General features: G+C 44.3%; 1 protein-coding gene across 2 annotated transcripts in view; it reads left to right on the top strand.

Annotated features, from left to right (window-relative positions):
- The first annotated feature begins 10,014 nt into the window (after nucleotides 1-10,014).
- Nucleotides 10,015-14,839, top strand: part of KCTD21 (potassium channel tetramerization domain containing 21) — a 32,886-nt gene continuing 28,061 nt past the window's right edge. Inside the window, exon 1 of one of the 2 annotated variants that reach the window (XM_033936123.1) lies at nucleotides 10,015-10,085. The gene's annotated coding sequence lies outside the window, so the exon portion shown is untranslated. The remainder of the gene's footprint in view (nucleotides 10,086-14,839) is intronic. The other variant, XM_033936121.1, reaches the window with a different exon arrangement.

The following is a 14,839-nucleotide window of genomic DNA, read 5'->3' as shown; positions in this document are numbered from 1 at the left end:
CCCTATATGGCAGTAGCCCTTTTCCTTTTATCTCCCCCTGTTCAGCATCACCCCATTTCCAGCTCCCCATATCCAGCAGTAGCTATTCTCCTTTGCAGGAGCCCTTCTCCCTTCCTTTTATTCCCCCCCCCTCCCGGTCTAGCAGTACCTCTTCCCTGCTTCCCCTATCCAGCAGTAGGCCTCCCTTCCTGTTACCTCCCCCCCTGTCCAGAATCACCTCTTCCCCGCTCCTCCTGTACTGCAGCACCCCCTTACCTGCTCCCCCTGTCCAGTCCGGTGATCTCCAGCCAACAGGATGGCTCCTGCAGGGAGTCTAGTTCCTGTCCGGTCCGTGCCAGGCGTGCGAGCCTGCTCCGCCCCCTCCCGACCTGCTGGGAGTATTTGAATTAGACCCAACGGTTCCTGTTGAGGGAAGCACTCCTCACCGGACTCAGCGGTGAACTCCAGCCATCGGGCCGACATCCGCCTTGGTTTTTTGTTTTTTTTTAGTTGAAAGATGCGGCGGTGGCTCCTCTCATGATCCCCGCCTGCGTCGGAAGTCCAACGCAGGCGGGGATCGTGAGATTAGCCACCGCCGCGTCTTTCAAAGAATCGTAAGCCGCGCATGCACACTTCCTATGTGTCAAATGCAGGGCTCACGTGACAGTGGATCGCAGGCGCTCCTCTTGCTCTCTGGCTGGTGTTAACGTCTGGGGCATTTTTTATTGTTATGTGTAATCAAAGCAGAGATGAGAAGTGGCTCGAGCCGACGCGCTTCTGCTGGGGACTCGTACAGTCCAGTCCTTCTGGAGAGTGTAGGGCAGTGGGGCCGTAGTAAGAGCGGGGCATGCTGCAGTCTTGGCGGCCACGGACATACGGATCATGGAAGCACGCCGATAAGACTGCGCATGCGCCGCCTACGGTTTTATTATATAGATGGAGCATTAGTTTAAATTGGATAATAGAGATCCTGTTTAATTAATTCCCACCACTCCGCGCTTATACTAGGTGACCCCTTAGGCCAATTGTTTTCAATCCAGTCCTCAGGGACCACCTAGCCAGTTGAGTTTTCAGGATATCTACAATGAATGTTCATGAGCTAGATTTGCATTAGAGAATGACACGGTGACAAAATTCATCACCGTTCCTGTCCCTGCGGATAATCGCGGGAAACCATCTTCATGTCATTCTTTAAGGAGAGAGGGAAAAATCAGAGTATGAATGGCCACAACCACTGACCCGCAAGCTTTGCTTTGAATAATGCTGATGTAGAAGGATTGAGATTGAAATAGACACTAGAAAATGACATGGGATTATTTTGCGCGGTTATCCGCGGGGACGGGAACATTGATGAATTTTGTCACCGTGTCATTCTCTAATTTGCATGTTCTGCCTTCTTGGTATGCAAATCTCTCTCATACATATTTATTGTGGATATCCTGAAAACTTGACTGTCTAGGTGCTCCCTGACAACTGGGATGAAAAGCACTGGCCTAGGCGACACAAACCCACCTTCTGGAGACAAAGACCGTCTGAATTCAAGAAAGCAAGACCGAGATCAAGTAGCTTTCATAATACTACAAAAAGAAAAGAAATTGGGCAGACTAGATTAGTCTTACAATCAAGTTTCATACTCTATGGTAGGTATTCTAGAAGAGGCTCGCCCAAGAATCCATGTTCAATAGACAAACGTGGTTTTAAGAGCTGGAGCAGTATTGGGGTAAGGGGCAAGTGTACTCATACAGTAGTTCTTTTTTCACATAGAGTTGGAAATTTCAGTCACACACTTGTGCATTTCTGTTGAAGGCAAACCATAATAAAGGGCCATCTTCATAACAAGAGTTAGAATATCCAAACTCGTGGCCAAGGACAGTGTTCATAAGGCAGGGCCTAGCAAATGCTGGAAATCAGATTACTATGGCACATGAAAATATTCTGGTGCCTAGAATTTTATAGTGATGCTACTGCCACTGAAAAAAGGCTGCATCTAACCTGCATCCTAAACAACTCTCAATAGGTTTAACTCATGTAGTGCAGGAACATCTGATGCAAGTCTTGCATCAGTGATGAAAAAAGGCTGGAATACAATTTAAAATAAAGTATTCTGCTGGTATACGAGCTCACCATTTTCCAAAAAACAATTTTAAGTTGTTTTTTTAAGAAACCTAATTTTTCTATGGATTTTTAATGTATGTATCACATATTTAATTTTTAAAAAATTTATGACATCATATCCTATAAATCAATTTATATCATTATTCTTAATTCAAAATATATTGCCAAGACTTGCCATAAGAGATTTTTATACATTTACTGAAAGACTGAGCCCATATTCTGCATATGGCACCCTAAAATGCACGCACAAATGTGTGTGCATTGCCAAATTGCACATACAACTTAACTGTTTAACAAGCCAATCAGTGCCAATAATTGCAATAAATGCCTAAATGATGCTAATTATACACAGAAGTTTCTAAGTACATTCTAAGGGCTCCTTTTACGAAGCCGCGTTAGCGGTTTAACGTGCGTAATAGCGCGTGCTAAACTGCCGACCGCGCTAGACGCTAACGCCAGCATTGAGCAGGCGTTAGTTCTAGCTGCGTAGTGCGGGTTTAGCATGCGTTAAAACCGCTAACGCGGCTTCATAAAAGGAGCCCTAAGTGTATGAATCTCAAAAATGGTTGTGGCCAGGGAAGGAGCATGGGTTGATTATGGGTATTCCCAAAAGTTAGCACACTGTTACAGAATATGCCTGATCCATGCACAGCTTAGGCGCAGGTATTTAGGCCTGGCTTTCATTGACCTAAATGAGTGTGCCTAGATGTTAGTCATACCTACAGGCGCTAAGTATGATTCTATAACTTCAAAGGCATTTCACAGCATCATGCTAATTGCTGACTTTTCGTCACCAGTTTTTTAGATGCCATATATACAATATGGCACTGATTTTGGCCTCTATCTACCATTGTTTACAATATTAAAACTGTTAGGGATAATGAGATAAAATTTTCCAGCAGGTTGTCTTGTCTTCTAATTCAATAACAGCAACTGCAACTTTGCAAGTTATTACTAAATTATAACATGATAATTATAATTAATTCTTGATTGCTCTCAGTTATCTGGTCGACTTGAATGTCCCTCTTTTAGGGCCCCTTTTACTTAACTATCCCCCCCCCCCCTTTTACAAAACCGTGAAAGCAGTTTTTAGTGCAGGCCGACGCGCTGAATGCTCTGCACTGCTCCCAACACTCATAGAGTTCCTATGAGCGTCAGGAGCAGGGCAGAGCATTCAGCGCACCGGCCTGCGTTAAAAAACACTTTCAGTTTTGTAAAAAGGGGGAGGGGGAGTATGTTAGGTGCTAACGCGCACCTAATGCAGCAATAATGACCTAATGCAGGACACACCTAAGCCTTCCACGTTAGTTTTGCCATGTGTGTGAGCTAACCACATGCTAATTTTTTTTTTTTTTTAGGTGGCATGTCAAGGGAGGAGAGTGGGCGTTTCTGTACTAACTTGTTAGTATAGGAATAATGCATGAACCTTTACTGCCTACAAAAAGGGTGGCAGTAAATGCTGAGGCAGTTAAAAAATGACAGCATGCTACTACTAGATACTAATCATTTCTATAACGCTATTAGGCATATGCAGCACTGTACATATTATATGCAGGTACTTTTTTTTCTCTGTCCCTAGTGGGCAAGGTAACATTAGCACATGGTTATTAATGCAAAAATGAGAAGATTGGAGTTTTTACAGCCATGGTATAAATGGCCTTAGAGTGTGGGAAAGACCCAGGTAAGGCTAAGGCCAATTTTTATAAAGGGCCCCTTCAAATAAATCTTTCCTGTCTGATCCCTAACTTAGGGCTCCTTTTACTAAGCAGCAATAGCGGTTTTAGCATGCGCTTAGCATAAGCAGAATTGCCGCATGCGCTAGACGCTAATGCCAGCATTGAGCTGGCGTTAGTTCTAGCCGCGTAGCGCAGGTTTAGCGCATACTAAAATTCTGCGCGCCCTAAAAACACTATCGCAGCTTAGTAAAAGGAGCCCTTAGTAAAAGTTAGCATCTCTGCAGGGTGATTATGTAATGCAAGCACGGTAAGGATAATGTAAAGTAACGCAAAGTAACTCCACGTAAAGTTATGTAAAGTTATGTACGAAAGTTATGTAAAGTTAGGTATGCAAAGTTTGTAAAGTTATACAAAAAAAAAATAAGTGTATTGTCATCGCCTGGAAATGACCAGCCATCTTCTAATGTAATCCGCTTAGAACCGCAAGGCACAAGCGGAATAGAAATCACTAATGTAATGTAATGATTAAAAGATACATTTCCCTTTTCTCTAATAACTTGGGAGTTGTAGCCAGGGCTGAGTCAGCTTTGTGTTTTAGTACTTTGCTTTCCACAAGTCGGCAGCAGCTTGGCCTGCTTTGTATCTTTAGTCATGTTTAATTTTTCCCCTTCTGGCTGGGGAGGGAAGGAGAGAGACGGGGCGGAGGCCGATGCTAGAACGTTTAGAGTCCAGAGGCGGTAGTAGAAGCAGCCATGTCCATCTGCTACAAAGCAAAGGTGAGAGCTCTGGTGATCCCGGTGCTTTAGTTACCTCTCGAAGGCGGGTTCAGATCAGGAAACACTACTCCTGGGTGTAGAGGAACCATGAGGTCAGATCTTACAGAGTGGTCTGAGGGGTGGATGATCCCTCTCTTGTTTTTCTTCCATGGAGGGAGAAGAGCAGTGCTACCCCAAACACTCAGCTGCAGTCTCCCATTACTCATTGGCCCTCAGGTGCAATAGGTTCAAGACCTGGTCATGAAAACAGCAAGTGAAATTGGTGTTGTGTAGACACCAAATATTTAGGTTACTGGCTATATAAGTCCTCTTTCCCTACATGTATACATGTGCATTAGATATACTGTATACAAATTTATTTTGTAATAAAACACAGAGAGGAGCATAATTGAAAGGGACGTTTAAGTCCATTTACGTCCATCTCGCAAGTCGTCCAAAGTTAAAAATAGCCTGACACATTTTCGAAAGATATGTCCAACTTTTTTTTATTTTTGAAAATCGTCTAATTATACGTCCTGCCGATCTGATCGTCCAAGCCGCTAAATCGTCCATCTTTATACCACATTTCCGTCCAACTTTCCATCCAAGTCCAAAACGCCTAGAACAAGCCCTGTGGGACGTGGGAGGGGTCTGCAAAGTGATGGACTGCACATCCAGACATGCCACCTAAATAGTGGGATACCTTATAGGGCACTGCTGTGAACTTCACAAAAAGGGTGCCATGGCTTCTCCTCACTATAGCTCCCTTATAGGTGACGGTGAGCCCCTCAAACCACCTCCAGAATCCCCTAGACCCACTTATCTACTACCCCAATAGCCCTGATGGCTGCAGGAGCCACTTATATGCCAGTAAAAAAAGGGTTTTGGGGATGTATAGGGCAGTGCACATGTTTCAGTATCAATGTAGTGATTACAGGGGCTTATGGGCATGGGTCCTCCTCTCTATGGGTCCCTAACCCACCCCCAAGACAACTTAAGCTGCCTCTGGACTGGACGACTAGGCTTTCCTATGCCAGGCGGCCAGGTGATGATGGTCTGGAGGCTGAAATTTAAAGTTGTGAATAAAAGTTTTATGGGGGTGGGGGGGTTGGTGATCACTGGGGTAGTGTGTGGGGGTCTGTGTTATGAGTTTGAAGTGCTTATCTGGTGAGTTTAGGTGTGTTTTTGTGACTTAGACCATGTTTTACATGGTCTAAGTCACAACGTCCAAGTTCCGTCTAGGCTCTGTTGCTAAACTTTCGGTTATACATGCTGTACGACTAAGTTTAAGCCGGCCCATGTCCCGTCCAACTCCCACCTTCGACACGCCTCCCAAAACGCCCAGTTTAGCTTTGGACGTTGAGCGGCACTATGAAGGCCTAAGTCGTTTAGAAATACGTCCAACACCCTGTTTTATTATCGCCGCTTGGACGTTTTTGAGAAATGTTCGTCCAAGTGCCAACTTAGTCCGGTTATTGGACGTTTTTCTCTTTCGATTACGAGTCCCAGACTGTCTAGGAAGCATGTTGGCATAAAATATTATTCCTTTCTGGGTCTTTCAAGGATTCTAACCAACAGATTAACCATCCCCCTTAATTGTATCCCCCCCATCCTGGCATCCTGTTTGTCTGTTTAGATTGTAAGCGTTTTCAAGCAGGGGCTGTCTCCTTCATGACTATGTACAACGCTGCATATGTCTGGTAGCACCCTAGAAATAATTAATAGTAGAAGTAATAGTAAATTCTGGAGTTTTTTTAATTTCCTTGAGGCTGGAGAGCTCTTGGGATTTGAACTCATCATTTCAGTCTCCTTTTTGCCCAAATTCTGTATCTCAGAGGGAGCACCCACCATTTCCAAGAGATAGTGGCCCTGACCTAGCTACAAAGTAGCTGCCATTATGCTGTTCAATCTTTCAGAGCACAATGAATCAGACTATCTGTACATACAAAACACTACAGAACCATATTTACCCCTGCTTGTCCCATTTTAGAGACATAGACATAAGAACGGAAGAGGAGGGAGTGATGGGACAAGTGGTAGCTGATGTGCTCTTTAAGTTGATCCAACCAAGCTATTGCTGGAGCCCAGAGTAGGGTGGTAAATTAAGTAAGAAGCGGAAATAAAAGGAAGCACAGGCTGGGTAAGGGAACCCAGCACTTGGGGGTGAGAGCATAGGATAGGAGGATAAGATGGCAGGAAAGGAAATGAATGACAGGCAAAATACTACTATTACTACTTATCATTTTTGTAGCGCTGTTAAATGTACGCAGTGTTGTACATTAAACATGTAAGAGACAATCCCTGCTCAATAGAGCTTACAATCTAATCAAAACAGACAATTACATTACATTAGTGACTTCTATTCCACTTATACCTTGCAGTTCTAGGTGGATTACAGAAGAAAACTGGACATTTCCAGGAAGGTTACAGGAAACGGTGCTAATTACATGGTTGAGAGATTGCTTGGAAAATTACAGGATTGGGAACAATAAGGAGATGTTTTAGTTTTTCTTGATAAATTTTCTGAATAGCAGGGTTTTAATTTCCCTTCAGAATATTTTGTAGTCGGACGTAGTTATCAGTATGTTTGAGAGGTGGTGGTCTATTTTCGCTGCTTGCGTTGTTTATAGGTTGTTTTACATCTTGTGCTGTGTTCCTTTGATTGGGGGGTGAATAAATGGGGTCTGAGTTCTCCTAGGTCTGGTAGATTTGTTTCGGTTTAGGCGATCGGTTAGGTAGGAGGGGGCAGTGCCGTTCATTACTTTGAATAATATACAGTAAAATTTGAAGAATATTTGCGCTTGTGTGGGGAGCCAGTGTGAATCTAGGTATACGGTGGTGATGTGGTTATATTTGTTTAGTGAGTAGATCAGTCTGAGGGCTGTGTTTTGTACTGTCTGCAGTTGTTTTGTCATACTTGCGGGGCATGGCAGGTAGAGGATGTTGCAGTAGTCCAAAAGTCCCAGGACTAGGGATTGAACTATGAGACGGTATTGCTCCCTGTCTAAGAATTTTCTTATTTGTCTCAGGTTGCGCGTGACTCCAAATGCTTTCTGGATGGTCTTGTTGATTTGAAGTTGCATGGTGCAGCATCTGTCTATCATTACCACAAGGAGTTTTAGGGCGGGCTGTATCAGATACTTGGTGCTGTTTATTTCTATAATTCTGTTATGGTTGGGGTTTTGTCCTTTTCTAGTAGTAGAAATTTGGTTTTGGACAAATAGGGGTTAGGGAATTTCTCATAGAATAAACAGAACAAAGAAGAGTTTAGAAAATGGGGAAGAGTGTTACATAAACATAGAAACATAGAAGATGACAGCAGAAAAGGGCTACAGCCCATCAAGTCTGCCCACTCTGCTTATCCACCCCCTGTCTATGCCCTAATGACCCAATTTCCTTATCTTGACCCTCGTAGGGATCCCACATGGGTATCCCATTTATTCTTAAAGTCTGGCATGCTGTCTGCCTCGATCACCTGCACTGGAAGCTTGTTCCAATGATCAACCACTCTCTCTGTGAAGAAATACTTTCTGGTGTCGCCATGAAATTTTCCACCCCTGAGTTTGAGCGGGTGCCCTCTTGTGGCCGAGGGTCCCTTGAGAAAGAAAATATCATCTTCCACTTCGACACGTCCCGTGAGGTACTTAAATGTTTCGATCATATCTCCCCTCTCCCTACGTTCCTCAAGAGTGTAGAGCTGCAATTTGTTCAGTCTCTCTTCGTACGAGAGACCCTTGAGCCCCGAGATCATCCTGGTGGCCGTCCGTTGAACCGATTCAATTCTGCGCACATCTTTACTATAATGTGGCCTCCAGAATTGCACACAGTACTCCAGATGAGGTCTCACCATGGCCCTGTACAACGGCATTATGACTTCAGGCTTTCGGCTGACGAAACTTCTATTGATACAACCCAATATCTGCCTTGCCTTAGATGAAGCCTTCTCCACTTGATTGGCAGTTTTCATGTCTGCACTGATGATTACTCCTAAATCTCGTTCTGCTGAAGTCCTAGTTAAAGTTTCTCCGTTCAAGAAGTACGTCCTGCATGGATTTCCGCTTCCGAGGTGCATGACCTTACATTTCTTAGCATTGAAGCTTAGCTGCCAGGTTGAGGACCAACTTTCCAATGTAAGCAGGTCCTGCGCCATATAATTCTGTAAACTGCATTCACTTACTATATTACATAGTTTGGCGTCATCGGCGAATAGTGTTATTTTACCTTGAAGCCCTTGAGTCAGATCCCCTATGAATATGTTGAAAAGGAGTGGACCCAGCCCTGCGGCACTCCACTGGTCACCTCCGATGTTTTAGAGAGGGTACAATTAACCACCACCCTCTGAAGTCTGCCACTCAGCCAATCATTGACCCATGCAGTTAGTGTCTCTCCTAACCCCATCGATTCCATCTTGCTTAGCAGCCTGCAGTGTGGGACACTGTCAAAAGCTTTACTGAAGTCCAGGTACACGACGTCCAAAGACTCTCCCAAGTCTAACTTTCTTGTTACCCAGTCAAAGAAGCTGATGAGATTGGCAGGACCTACCCTTGGTGAATCCATGCTGACTGGGATCCCAAAGATTCCCTTCATTCAAGATTGTGTCCAATTTGCTTTTAATTAGTGTTTCCATGAGTTTGCACACTATTGATGTGAGACTCACCGGTCTATAATTCGCAGCCTCTGCCCTGCAACCCTTTTTATGCAGAGGAACGACATTAGCTAATTTCCAGTCCAGGGGAACTTTCCCCTTACTTAGGGAGAGATTGAATAGCTCAGCCAACGGTTTTGCCAGGACATCGCTCAATTCTCTGTTGGTACCTGAAAGGACAGAGAGAGTGTGGCGCAGTGGTTAGAGCTACAGCCTCAACATCCTAATGTTGTGGGTTCAAACCCCATGCTGCTCACTGTGACTCTGGGCAAGTCACTTAATCCAACACTGCCCCAGGTACATTAGATAGATTATGAGCCCATCAGGACAGATAGGGAAAATACTTCAAGTACCTGTATATAAAACCACTTTGAATGTGGTTATATAACTACAAAAAAGGTGGTATACAAGTCCCAAACCCTTACCTGTGCATACCAAGCAGCACAAGCTAAATGCAAAGCTGCCCGTTCTATTCCTATGGGTAGCTTGTGCTGCTCAGCAGTGCAGCTTTGTACAAAGGAGTATGTTTTCTTTGACCCATCTCAGTTAGAAAGATTATTGATTGATAGAGGAGCTAGATAAATGTTCTCTTTGTCAGTTAGGTGAGAGGATTGTTAAAATATAAATGTTTATTAGGTCTAAGGAATATAGGTATCTCTATTATGTGGTAAATTATTTTCTTTTAGTATTATTTGTTTTCTTTTTCTCTCTCCACATTGATATGGACTAGGTTATTTTTCCTTTTGCTACAATGACGTCGTATGTAAGTTCTGTTCCAAAAAAAAAAAAAAAAGGTTAAAAAAATGTGAGAAAGACACAGACCTGAGCAAAGTTCAATCAGAGGCATTAAGGAGGCAAAAGGCAAAGACGAGAAAAACAGATGTGAGAAGTAAAAACAATGGAGGAGAATAATAGGTAAGGAGAAAATTTAATTAAAAAAAAAACAGAATTGAATAATATGTAGAAAAGAAAAAGATGGGAAATGAACTCAGAAGATAAACAAGTGGAGATTGTAAATGAGCAAAAGCTTAGGACACTGGCTCCCTTTCTTCTGTAAGTCATATACTCGTATATACAATTTTCACCTTAAAGCCTGAATTGTAAACACTACTAATGTATGATTGACACATCTCCTATTTAATATGATTAACACTATCATTTCCTGCCCACTGACTGTGACTTTAGCTCTTATGCTCACCACTGACTTTTTGGCTGTATTTTTCTGTGATAAAATAGCTATGCTTTGTAACTCCTTTCCTTCCTTTTTGTTAGTTCCTGCTATCCCTTCTAAGTTTTTCTCCACTCCACCTCCTGACATGTCTAATCTCTGTCTACACTTGCAAGCTTTGACCTTGTTGGAAGAAATCCAGTCCTACTCAAGTAGCCCTTCAGGGGCCTTGGAGTGCCTTCTCTGTGCCCTCCTTAATGTTCTTAACTCTCCTTTTGTCTACTTTGATTTATAGTTTGATTTTACTTGATATAGCGTCCTTCCTTAAGCAATAGCAGAGCAGTTAACAATATAATAATTATTATAAAGCAAATAATAATCACACAAGACAAAAGAAATTGAATGCCAAAGGTAATAGGAAAGAAAAAGCAAAGGAATGACATAAGGCAGGAAATAAGACTTACAGATAAGATTTAATGCTAGGAAATGCAAGGTCATGCATTTGGGCTTCAAAATCCCAAGGGAATGGTACAGTTTAGGGCAGGGATCTCAAAGTCCCTCCTTGAGGGCCTCAATCCAGTCGGGTTTTCAGGTTTTCCCCAATGAATATGCATGAGATCTATGTGCATGCACTGCTTTCAATGCATATTCATTGGGGAAATCCTGAAAACCCGACTGGATTGTAGCCCTCAAGGAGGGAATTTGAGATCCCTGGTTTAGGGGGTGAAGAACTTTTGGGCAGGAGCAGGACTTGGGTGTGATAATATGCATGTAATGATCTTAAGATGGCCAAACAGGTTGAAAAAGTGACAGTGAAAGCTTGAAGGATGCTTGGATGCATAGAGAGAGGAATTGCCAGTAGGAAAAAGGAGGCAATGATGCCCCTGTATAAGACTCTGGTGAGGCTTCATTTAGAATATTGTGTATAATTCTGTAGACCGCATTTTCAATAAGATATAAACAGGAGGGAGTCAATCCAGAGCTACTAAAATGGTCAGTGCTCTTCATCATAAGGCACATGGGGACAGACTTGAAGATCTCAAATGTGTATACTTTGGAGGAAAGGTAGGAGAGATGAGATATGATAGAGATGTTTAAATATCTATATGGCATAAATGTGCATTTGAATGGAAGCTCTGGAATGAGAGGGCATAGGATGAAGTTAAGAGGTGATTGCCTCGGGGATAATCTAAGGAGGTTTTTTCTTAACGGAAATGGTGGTGGATGTGTGAATAGTCTCCTGGTAGAGGCATGGGACAGGCATATGGAATCTCTTACAGAAAGGAGAGTTCAAGCAGGCATGGGACAAGCATGTGGGATATCTTAGGTAGAGGAGATAGTGGATGGGCAGACTGGATGGGCTATTTGGACTTTATCTGCCATGATGTTTCTTTGTTTCTATTGGTCTGACCCAATAAGACTATTCTTATGTTCTTAACATTCTGGGAAACCAGCTCAAGTGACAATTCCAGAAAACATGGATGCCATTCATTCCATGATTCTGGATGATCAAAGAATATCCAGTAAAAAAAATAGCAGAGACCCTGCAGATATCCCAAAGACAAGTAGGCTATTAGAGACATTTTCAAAGCTCTGTCTAAAAAACAGCACTAATTGGCACTTTGACATTTTTCTCACCAAAATGTCCAAGTGCCAGTTTTCAATACCATTTCTCTGGACATCGTGTGAGGCGTCCTAGCCACTGTGTATCCAAATCTAAAGGGGGGGGGGGTGTTGGAGGCATGTTCTGGGCAGGCATAGACTTGGGACATCTTGCCATAATAATCAAACCTTTTCCAAGATGTCCTGGATGGAGCTTAGAAGTTGTGAGCTAGACCTGTTTTAAAAGTGTCTAAGTGCCAAAATGGTACCCAAACTGACCAGATGACCACTGGAGAGATTACGTTATGACCTCACACACACACACACTACCCCAGTGATCACTAACCCACTCCAACCCCCCTAAATTCTGAATGAAACAGTACATATATAGTAGTACATGCTAAGGGACAGCCTAGTAGAGAATCACACAGGTGTCTTAAGTAATCTGGTGAGTGGGCTAGTGAGCCATAGCGAGGTGGACCCAGACCCCTAAGCCACTCTAACCACTATATTTATGGTGGAAAGTGTGAACCCACTAAAATCCTACTATACTGCTATATAGGTGCCACCTGCAGCCATAAGGGCTATTGGGGTGATAGACAGGTAGGTATAGGAGATTTTGGAGGGATCAACATACATTATATGGGGGTTATGGCGAGATGTACTTCTGCCTCAATGCTCTATTGGTATGTGGCCAGTCCATTATAAGGCTGGCCTCTCCCATGTCCAAATGGTCTGGATTAGGACGTTTTGAATTTAGACGGTTTTGTGGTCAAAAATGGAGAATAATGGTGACCAAGACATTTAAGTAGGTAATTTTTTTTAAATGTAGATGTCTTGCAGTGATGTCAAAGGGAAGGCTTCCCAGTCAGCCGCGGACCATGTACAGGAGCCGCTACTTGCAGAAGTGCAGATTGGAGGAGGCAGCTGACCAGCGGAAGTAAACACCCATGGGAGGGAGGCATGAATTTGGGACGCAGAACGGAGGGAAGGATGATGAAGGGCATGTTGGAACATAGAAGGGAGGAGGTGCATCACATTTGGAAAGGAAGGGAAGAAGATGGGGTGCATTGGCACAGGGAGAGGCAAGATCCCAGTTCTTAAGTACGAGTCCAACGTAAGTCAGATATTCTTAACCCTGGAACTGCCTGTACTATGTTGTACTTCTCAACAAACTGAAGCAGTAACTGGCCTCCATACGTCAAGATAAGCCTTCCAAAGGAATCTTGTTTCTTCAAAACAATGCCACCATTACACAACAGAAAAGAGCAGATCGTCACTTTGAAGTTCTGAAACACCCGGTCTACTCATCTGATTTTGCCCCTTCAGACTTACTACCTCATTCCTAAAGTCAAGAAACACCTCAAGGGAAGGGCATGGTTTGGATGCCAACAAAGATGGACGTGCGAGTGTGCTGCTCCTCCTTCCAAGGCATTCTAAACAATTTTTTGGCAGTATTGGATTATAAGTTGATTAAAGATGTCTTCTGAGAAACAATCTTGCCTGGATTTCCAGCCCAAGAGGCAAAAACACGATCCTCCCACTCCTTCTAAGATCCCCCTTCCTAAGGATACATTGGACGATGGAGAGGTAATGAATCAGCTAAGATCCATCAGAGAATGGCTGGAGAAAATTTCTAGAGAACCAATAATATCTGGGTACAGTAGTATATAGCAAACACAAGCTCAAAAACAATGTACTATCTAATATAATAAAATGCTAGGCCGCGCTTGCGCACTAAAAAAAACGTGTTCCCTGATCTGTCGCGAACATGAGAGTGCGCATGCGTGGCCCCGGCTCTCACTGTACATGGTTCTGCGTCCATCGCGCTTATGCTCAAGCTGCCGCCACGGCTCCTCTCTCGAACTGCACCAAGATCGAGAGAGGAGCTGCGGCGGCGGCTTTCAACTAAAAAAAAAAAAATAAATAATACACAGCTGGGGGTCGCCGCTCTCACCCGGCTCTCATGGTGCTGGCGGCCGGCGAACCCTAATTGCGGTGGCGGCTTTCAACTACAAAAAAAAAAAAAAACCCAGCTGAGGGTAGCAGATCTCACTCGGCTCTCACAGTGCAGCGACCGGCGAACCCTAATGAACATTGAATCAAAGGAAACAACCGGGGCTGCCTAAAGAAACAAAGTTAGGAGCTCTGGTGGCTGCCAATCCACTTCTAATGCTCCCTCTCACCTACTCCCGCTATGGAACTCGCCTCCCTGCTCGCGCACATCTCCATCAAGGAAAAACAGCATTACCGACCGAAGTTTATTTTAAAGTTTAACACCGCTGCGGCGGCTCCTCTCATCAGCCACACCTGCGTCGGAGAAGGCTTCCGACGCAGACAGCTATAGTGCGAGGAGCCGCCACAGCGGCTTTAAACTTTAAACTACTTGGCCGGTAGTGCTGTTTTTCGTGATGGAGGTCTGCGTGAGCTCTCCCAGAGCCTGGCCCGCACCAAAACGCGCTCCTACGGCAGTAGGCTAGCATGACTGCGCCTCTGGCCGAGAGCTACGTGGAGCACTACTGTCCGGGACCCGACTCATTTGCCGCCCCCCCTCTTCCCTTACCGCGGGCCCGACTGGCGATTTAAGCAGCGTGTCAGCACTCTTCACATGCTGCTTCGGGCCCTTTTACTGCCCTGATTTACTCTGGCACGTCCGGAGCAAATCAGGGCAGTAGAAGGGCCCGAAGCAGCGTGTGAAGACTGCTGACACGCTACTTAAATCGCCAGTCGGGCCCGCGGTAAGGGAAGAGGGGGGGGCCGCCAAATGACTCGGGCCCGCGACTGTTTGTAGTCGCGACTGTGGGAAGGGAAAGAGGGTAGATGAAACGCTAATGCAGGCACAGGGAACTGGTGTGGGGGGAGGGAATGCAGCTTTGCACAGACAGACAGAGGGAGGAAG

This window comes from Geotrypetes seraphini, chromosome 3 (genome assembly GCF_902459505.1).
Source record: "Geotrypetes seraphini chromosome 3, aGeoSer1.1, whole genome shotgun sequence".
Classification (NCBI taxonomy): domain Eukaryota; kingdom Metazoa; phylum Chordata; class Amphibia; order Gymnophiona; family Dermophiidae; genus Geotrypetes; species Geotrypetes seraphini.
The sequence above is the reverse complement of the archived record's forward strand: the minus strand, read 5'-3'. Positions and strand labels throughout refer to the sequence as shown.